Consider the following 9,095-nt stretch of genomic DNA (forward strand, 5'->3'; position numbering starts at 1 on the left):
CTTTGGCGGATATGTTTCCGATGTGTTAAAGATCCAGTTGTTATCAATTTATCTTACACATATTGAAATGTACGACGTGTAGGGTGAGTACATTGAAATTTCTTTGAGGATATCTTTCAGTGTATAAGTCTCTAGCTGTCAGTTAATTTCGTTGGCATTCTCCGTAAATGAGAAGCATATCGACTTGTTCTTGGAAGGAATACATCATTCACATTCGTTTGATTCGACGATACAAGTCGCACTGTTCCTGTTAGTGTTGTATTGCGAAACTGTCGAATGGTGTTTACACGTCAACGGCACGTTAGATTGATACGCCGTATTCGACGACTAGTTACTATTTGCACGATATACGAGAGAACATGTGCTTCGATAAGTGCCAAAGTGATAAGGAATGCCACTCAATCCATGATAAGAAGATTGCAGCACTGCACTGATACCAATGGTCATCACTTGGAACAACTTCTGTAGATGGACTTCATGCCACCTTTGTGACCTTCGCTGACCTTCAAAGACCTTACTGTTACACATAATTGGATTCGTCTCAATCACCGCTATCAGAAAATAGGTACCAAAGTATATCATCCCATTTGAAAAAAAGCAAAGTTGACCTTCATATCTCTGAAGCGATACCACCTAGCAACAAAAAACCGACGTCATATTCTTGCTACCGTTATCCCATGCAACTTTTGTCCCACAAACTTTTCAGCTCCTATCATACTTTCGGAGTTATTCTTGGTGGCAATAGTTAGTGACTCACCGTGTATTTTAATGGCCTGCCATGATCTAACAGTAAAAAAGTGCAAGGGTTGGCAACTTGCTTCGAATCATCAGATATATGAAACTGTGGTTTTCAGAAAATACAAAACCAGTATTCCGCGATTTCTATATCGCTAAGCCAAAACTGGAATCAGCAAACTCATGTATTTGACGGTAATAGTTTGTACGGCTGCAAACATAACAATCGCATGGGTTAAGTTGTCGGTAAAGCAGCTGGCAGGCTTTGGTTCTTTTGTAGGCTGCTGAGAAAATGCCGTGTACAAAGGAGATTGTAAACAATGTACAATATATATCTGAAGATTCTTCAAGTATGTTGTACCCACAGAAACTGCAACTAAGATGTCATGTTAAGTGTAGTTATAAAAGGCACCAGATGTATTTGATCAAATCACTGTGTAAGGGTCAGAAGAGATAAGAGCAGACTAATTACCGGAGGTAACTGGAAAGTTATTCTCCCTGTGATCCATACGCGAATGGAACAGGCAGAGTCGCTACTGTGGCAAAGTATGTGGAGTGTGCTCTGCCATTCACTTAAGTGGTTTGCAGACTATGGATGTTGATGTAGAAATGTTCAGAATCCCACCTGCACAGCGTACAGTAAATAGGAGACAGGACTCTGTGATATTATTGATTAATTCCTTACAAGATTGGGCCAAGGAAAAAGATTTTCTTCAGTACATTCATATGAGGTATAATTTCCCATACATCAGTCCGAAGGTCTGTGCATTGATAAAGAAAGCAACCTGCAGCATCATTCCACCTCTTACCTTGAGTGCTAGTTTTCTATGTTTACTGAGTAGCGTTTCATTAAAAAGGTTGTCTTTCTTCGAAAATGTCCCATTTAATTTCCATGATCGTCCGAAGAATCCTTCCCTCTACGGAATGCTGTGCTCTTAAGGTCATTCATTGCAACACACTTTTAAAACTCGTTTGAAGGCTGTCATCACGTCTACCTGATAAGGATTGCCACTACTGCGGCAATGCTATAAAACAGGTTGCTATATTCTGTTGTACGCGAATTACTGCTCAGATGGACCTCACCTCCAGTGAATGATCATAACAAATCAAGTGCCTCATGCTTTGTAGATGCCGACAAACTAGTTAACTGAGAGTCTGACATCAACTTGCAGGCCGACAGCCCTGTGATAACATTAATCACTGATAATATTGATCACTAATAATATTGTTCACATCGAAAATTGTCAAAGCGGGCTGACTTAACCTTTCTCTGCTTGTGCTACAAGGAATGTAACGCGAAATAATGTAGAAATACCTACACAAATATTTTTGCCCGAAAACTGCGTAGTGTTGCCTGTTAGTTGCCTGAAATGAAACTTCCTGGCAGGTTAAAAATGTGTGCCGGACTGAGACACGAACTTGGGACCTTTGCCTTTCGCAGGAAAGTGCTTTACAATATTTTTTTTATTATCAGAATGGTACTATCACGACGCTTCAGTAGACCATACTCAAATCTCCATGTAATATAAGCTGCGAATGGGAGAACAAATTAATTATGATAACAAAATAATAAATAAAAGGAGAAAAGGAAAAAAAAACGAGAACGTAGCCGACAAACCACCACCAAGCTCACATGATATCTATCAACAATTATTTTTGTACGGTCTTTTAGTATTTTTTAATTTTATTTTGTGTTTTTTAAACATTTTTATAGTTTGTAATATAATCTAAAAATAGAAGTAAAACGAAAGCAAAGCAAGAAATATCCCAATTTGATTGCAAGGATTGTATACACTCATGTGTATCTATACTTCATCGATACGATGCAAATCAGATGGGAACATACATAACAAAGAGAAGCACTAATCATCAGTAACATTAAATTAACCAACACCTTGCCGGCGGAAAACAAGATTTAACAGGTTGGCCAAGTGGTCTCGATATCGAGGCATTCGCAAGCACGCCCAATAGGCAGTGACCATGTACTGCATGAAGTTCACATGATCTCCTCCCTCGCCTTCTACAACATAATGAACGAAGTGTCCCAGCAACCACATAACGGTAATGGGTTTTCGACCGTGGAAAGAAAGAAGAATCTGGGCGCAATATGGTGTTCGTAGTGTATGCAATCTCAGAAGATCGATTAAGGAAGGCCAATTGTGTCCTTCTGCAAGACCAGTTTGCCATATGACCTCCACAAGTAAAGTGATGTCGTATCGCATCTTTAGACATACAACGACTACATAAATCCATGTCATGAAGCCCAATACGGAAAAGCCGCTCGTTCGTTGGAATCAAGTTATTTACTACCTTGCACCACGAGGACGCTACGCGCATCGGCAAAATCGGAAGACTGATATTGAACCAAACTGTCGTCTAGGTTGTTTGCGGCAATTCTCGTTCAACGAGGTTCGGGCAAGGGACTGTTTCCCAACGAGTCTTTAGGAATTTCATGGTGAGGATAGGTGTCCATAAGATGTCAGCCCCTAAATAGCTCACTGCAAGATGTAAGTCACGAATGTGTTTTAATTTACAATTTATGCGACCAACATCAATAGGGGGTTCAAGACTAGCAGGACAGATACAGAAAAATAAATGAGATGAATGTGTGAATTTCTTGCGTCATCGTCAAAATAGTCCGGCGCACATATAGCATCTGCGTCTTCCTTCGTATATCAGTCAAGTTCAGCCCCCCCCCCCCCCCCCCCACCCCGCCGGGCTTCGTAATCACGTCATACCGTAAGCAAAATATAAGTCTTTTCCATAAGAAATGACCAGACAATTTTTGATTTTTGTAGTTTCTTCGCCACCATCGAGGGAAGTGGATAAACTTGAGTCACGTAATAAGCTTTGTATAAGACATAAGTATCCAGTATTCAGACTTTCTGGAACAGAGTAAGAGAACGCCTTTCATGCTCTAGTATCACTACCTGAATTTTTTCCGGAACAGACTTCGAGTTGAGCGCCGCCATTTTGAGTCGACAACGATCAATGATGATACCAAGAGACATATGCTGATCAACCGCAGTAGCCCACGGAACAACCGCGTCATCAAAACCTCATAAGGGAAGAAGCTTGTATTTAAGCTTTGCAACCGAACTCTGATAAAAATCATCGATTACAGCAGGATTGTGAAGTAGAACCATCACGCCATCCGCTTAGGCACCAACAACTGTAGTCCCGCTGGAAAGCATCCAACCTGTCAGCTGGGACACTAGCAACCGAAGTAGGGGCTTCAAAAACAACACAAACAAAATCATTGACAGTCGGCTTCCTTGAGGCTCTGATGGAGACGATTGTTGCAAAACATAAAGCTGCATACCTGGTCGTACCATTCTTACCCCTATAGTCGAGTGCCGTGAGATGGTTTTGGTTGCTGCCGTCCCTTGTGCGCTTCCTTTTGTAGACTTCGATAAGGGATTTGAATGTGTCAATCACGACTTTCTGCTTCGGATTCTGGAGGGCGTTGGTTTCACTGTTGACACACGGTGTGTGCTCTCAAATCTGTTTACGGGTATTTCGGCTTCAGTGGCTGTTAATGGCCAACTGACACCCCCAATAAATATCTGTAGGGGGAGTCCCTACAGAATGGGATCTTTGCCTTTTGCGAGCTTGTGTTCTACGAATTGAGCTACCCAAGCACGACTCACGATCCCTCCTCACAGCTTTACTTCCGCCAGCACTTTGTCTCCCATCTACGCTTCACTGCTGAGTGGAAATTTCAATCTGGAAACATCCCCCACGTTGTGGCAAAGCCATGTCTCCACAATATCCCTTCTTCTAAGAGTGCTAGTTCTGCAAGCTTCGTAGGAGAGCTTCTCTGAAGTTTGGAAGGTAGAAGACGAGGTACTGGCAGAATTGAAGCTGTGAGGACGGGTCATGAGTCGTGCTTGCTTAGCTCAGATGGTAGAGCACTTGCCTGTGAAGGGCAAAGGTCCTGAGCTCGTGTCTCGGTCCGGCACACAGTTTTCATCTGTCAAGAAGTTTCATATCAGTGCACATTCCACTGCAGAGTGAAAATCTCATTCTGTCTTGACTTTGTACGCAATCCAATTTCGCTATGTGCATATTGACTACCGAGTGTTCCTCCTCAGAGAACCTCAGTCAGCCCTCTAGCCTACAAAAACCCCATGTCCACTCTACACGTACTCTGCTATCTGAGTAGCTGCTTCCATTGTCTAGTGCACCCCAGACCTATCAAGAGGAGTTCCATAATTCTCCACCACATAACACAGGTCCAGAAATCTGCAGTTATTGACCATCACAATATCGACAAAGTCTTTTGTTGGTACCCTCCACTTGGTTGCAAATCAAAGAACCCCAATCGACTTCCCGTAGGATTTTCCCAATTGTGAGCTCTACTTGCACACCACAAGTGAGGCGAGCAGTCTTCACCACTTCCACCAGGCACTCATGAGAAACGAGCATGGCCTCAGAATCCCCTGGCGGCGCAAATGCCACATCTTGTAGCCTACCGCACACTGCACCCTAAGATATGGAGGCAGGAGCACCTCCACATCCCAGGTGAGGCACACCCGCAGATGCACTGAGTGGATTTATTTACAACCCCGAACGACAACATTTCAGCTTCTAATAACTAGTAAGCCCCTCCTCCCATGTTCTTGTTTGGACTGTGCACGGCCCCGGCTTGGGTAAGCTGGAAGTTTCCTTGATAGCAGATCCCCGTGGACGAAACTGGCGGTGCCTGAGGTGTCTCGTGTGCGCGCCGATATCTCCACTGCTGCCACACTCCAAGGCAGCAGCCTACAAACAGCTGACTGCGGCCGTAAGTGTCTTTAGCAAACTACGGCGCACTTATCAACCGTCCACACATACCTCACAGTCGAAAAACCAACAAAGTGTTTACAGACTACTTCAGTCAAAACTGAGTGTTAATATACCATATTGGTGAACTTTTCAAATGCCAGCGATATTTTCGTTTCAAATTAATGTCAAGTTCAGATAAATAATTTTCAGGAATTATTCAGTCTCAAACTTGAAACGTGGTAGCCAAAGTGCTACGTCAGAAACAACACTGAAAAAACTGCTTCAAAGTTATTCAGTAAATTTTGGACGCAATAAATAAAATTTAGCTCCTTCAGAGCTTGGTGACTGCATTTCTACACTGAATACGGAAAAAAACTGGTACACCTGCCTAATATCGCGTAGGGCCCCCGCGGGCACGTAGAAATACCGCAACGCGATGTGGCAAGGATTCGACTAATATCTGAAATACTGCTGGAGGAATTGACACCATGAATCCTACAGGGCTGTCCATAAATCCGTAAGAGTATGAGGGGGGTGGAGATCTATTCTGAACAGCATGCTGCAAGACATCCCAGATATGATCAATAATGCTCATGTCTGGGGAGTTTGGTGGCCAGCAGAAGTGTTTAAACTCAGAAGAGAGTTCCTGGGGCCACTCTGTAGCAATTCTGGATGTGTGGGGTGCTGCAGTGTTCTGCTGAAATTCCCCAAGTCCGTCGGAATGCACAATGGGCATGAACTGATGCAGGTGATCAGACAGGATTGAGCCATGCTGGCCCCGGCTTATGAGTTGATTTAAACCTTGACCATTACTCTGCGTTTGGTTTCCCACAGTTATTGCGGTTATGCCACGGTTTGTCCTCTTTCTATGTGTGGCAGCAGCAGTGTGTATTAATATTCGCATCTTTTACTGGTCTGATGCTTATAGTTCCCGGCTAGCCGGTGTGCGGCAGTCGGTCGGTTAGTGTGGATCAGCCAGGAAATCTCTGCGTAGCACACTGGGCCAGACCCACTGGCGGTCTCTACACAGTGCCAGAGTGTGTGGGAGCTGTTCAGATTGCTACAGGGTTCACGGCTTACCGACCCAGGACATCAAAAAGTTGAGTGGTGATTTACTTACTGAAGCCAGTCTGTTGGCATTGGGCACTTGATTTTCATGGTTCGCTGTTGGGGGGTATTCCTGTGAGCAACAGCGATTGTTCAAGTTGGCGAAAGTTTCGCCACCATCCAGCAGAGTTTAACTGTATTTTGGTTATTTGAAGTCCAAGGGCATCAGCGGAATTTTCTGCCTTCTGGCTGTTAGCATACTAGTTACCTGCCCTGACTGCTGACATAAAATTCAGGTAGAGTTATTTCCTCACCATGTTGTTGCTGTCCAACACGTGTGTGTAATTTTGACAGCTTATGCATACTTGGTCGTGGGCAGCTATGCCTTTTACGTTTTGGCTTTGGAGTTCCTTGTGTATGGTTTGGGTGGAAAACAAGTCGTCTTATCAGTGGCCCGTTGACTGTCTCTTGGTTGGATTGCCAGCAGATTGGAAATAGTTGGGCCAACTACCTGTCTACCCTAAGTGAACGTTAATATTTCAAGTGCACACCAACTCCCGGAAACTTCTGAGTGCCACTGGCTGCTCTGCCTTTTCTTACTGGTGTTTGATTGTGTACTTTAATGGCTCATAGCCGATAGTTTGAATTTGTATGATTTTAGTTGGGCTTTAAACAATGGGCCTTCAGCCGTTTTAAAATTGAAAATTTCTTACTTGTGAAGTCTTGCACTGTTTCGGCTTTCAGCCTCATTTAATTTTTTTTTTCTGGATAAAGCTTTGGGCCTTCTGCCTTTGAAAATTTATTTTAGTTTTGTCCAGGCGAGACATAAAGCTTTGTGTCGAATAGTCATCAAGGATACACGAGTGTTCCTTCATTTCTGAAAGACAAGACCGATGATACTTATTGATGGTCCAGCATTGAAATCTGCAGGAATTTGCAAAAGGGTTGTTCTTCTGTCACACTGGATGATACTCTTGTCGTTGGTTCTGTTCATTCAGGATCTTCTTCTGGCCGCAGTTTTGTCAGATATTTTATGTTTTACTGGATTCCTGATATTCAGAGCACACACATGTAATGGTCGTACAGGAAACCCCCCCCCCCTTCTTCACTAGCTCGGAGATGCTGTGTAGCATCACTCGTGCACCGACTATAACACCACCTTCAAACTCACTTAACTCTTGATAATCTGCCATTGTAGCATCAGTAACTGATATAAGAACTGCGCCAGACACTTGTTGTCTTATATAGATGTTGCCGATCACAGCGCCATATTCTGCCTGTTACATATCTCTGTATTTGAATATGCACACCTATACCAGTTTCTTTGGTGCTTCAGTGTAGTTTAGTATATATTTCGGAGGGACTGTCATAGATCGAGTTATAAGAAGGCAGCTCTCATAATAACAAACGTTGCTTTGGTGGACATAGGAAGCACGAAACACATCACGACCAGATCCATCATTATCAAAAAGTCGAACAACATTTTAATTAGTCCAGAGTTCAGATAAACAAAGCAGATCTAGAAATTCTCACCATTCTTTTGTATGCAGGGGTTTGATTAATGCTGGTCTAGGAAATCTATTTGTTTGCAATGACATGTGTCTTGACGTTTGTATAGGTGAGTATTATTTGTATTAAATCTTCAGTAATGAGCAATGCCCAATCAGTAATATGTCAGTTGACTCAAGCGTTTATGATTCATGTCTACACTGTGGCCACGTATACGAGTTGCAGAAGATGCTTCACTTGATCACGTGTAGCACTGTTTTTCGCCAAAACAATATTTGTCAGCCAAAGCCACTTTACACGCTTCTTCATCTGGTTCTTCACAACTACTTTCTGATGTAACTTTACATATTACATGATTCTTCATCTGGTTCATTACTACTACTTTCTGATGTAATTTTACATGTGGAATCAGTTAGTATAAATTCATCTATATCTGTTGTGCTCTACTTATCAAGTTGGAAATAAGCAGGATCATTCACTACACTTTTCCGCTTGTGATCTGTTAATGACTTTCATGAATGACTTTGATGTTGCCATCCTGAGAAATAATGCATTCATACATTACCTTCAGTACTGAGGTTCTCGTTGATATTTTACTCATTCTGAGGTGCTCGAAGACTTCAATCGCCTAAAACACTAATACAGAGAATGAAAGTAACTTATGTAAATACACACATCAAAAAAGTTTTGCATCACCTTGGTTCCGAGAGTTCCGGAACCTGCACAGAAAATTAGAATAGAGATCAACATAAACATCTGTCGCGCCTTTTTTATTGCTCATCAAACCCACACACTGTATGTTGTACCACCATACAATGAGAGCTTCAGAGGTGGTGGTCCAGATTGCTGTACACACCAGTACCTCTAATACCCAGTAGCACGTCCTCTTGCATTGATGCATGGCTGTATTCGTTGTGGCATACTATCCACAAGTTCATCAAGGCACTGTTGGTCCAGATTGTCCCACTCCTCAACGGCGATTCGGCGTGGATCCCTCAGAGTGGTTGGTGGGTCAATCGTCCATAAACAGCCCTTTT

The sequence above is a fragment of the Schistocerca serialis genome, chromosome 11 (assembly GCF_023864345.2).
Source record: "Schistocerca serialis cubense isolate TAMUIC-IGC-003099 chromosome 11, iqSchSeri2.2, whole genome shotgun sequence".
NCBI classification, from domain to species: Eukaryota; Metazoa; Arthropoda; class Insecta; order Orthoptera; family Acrididae; genus Schistocerca; species Schistocerca serialis.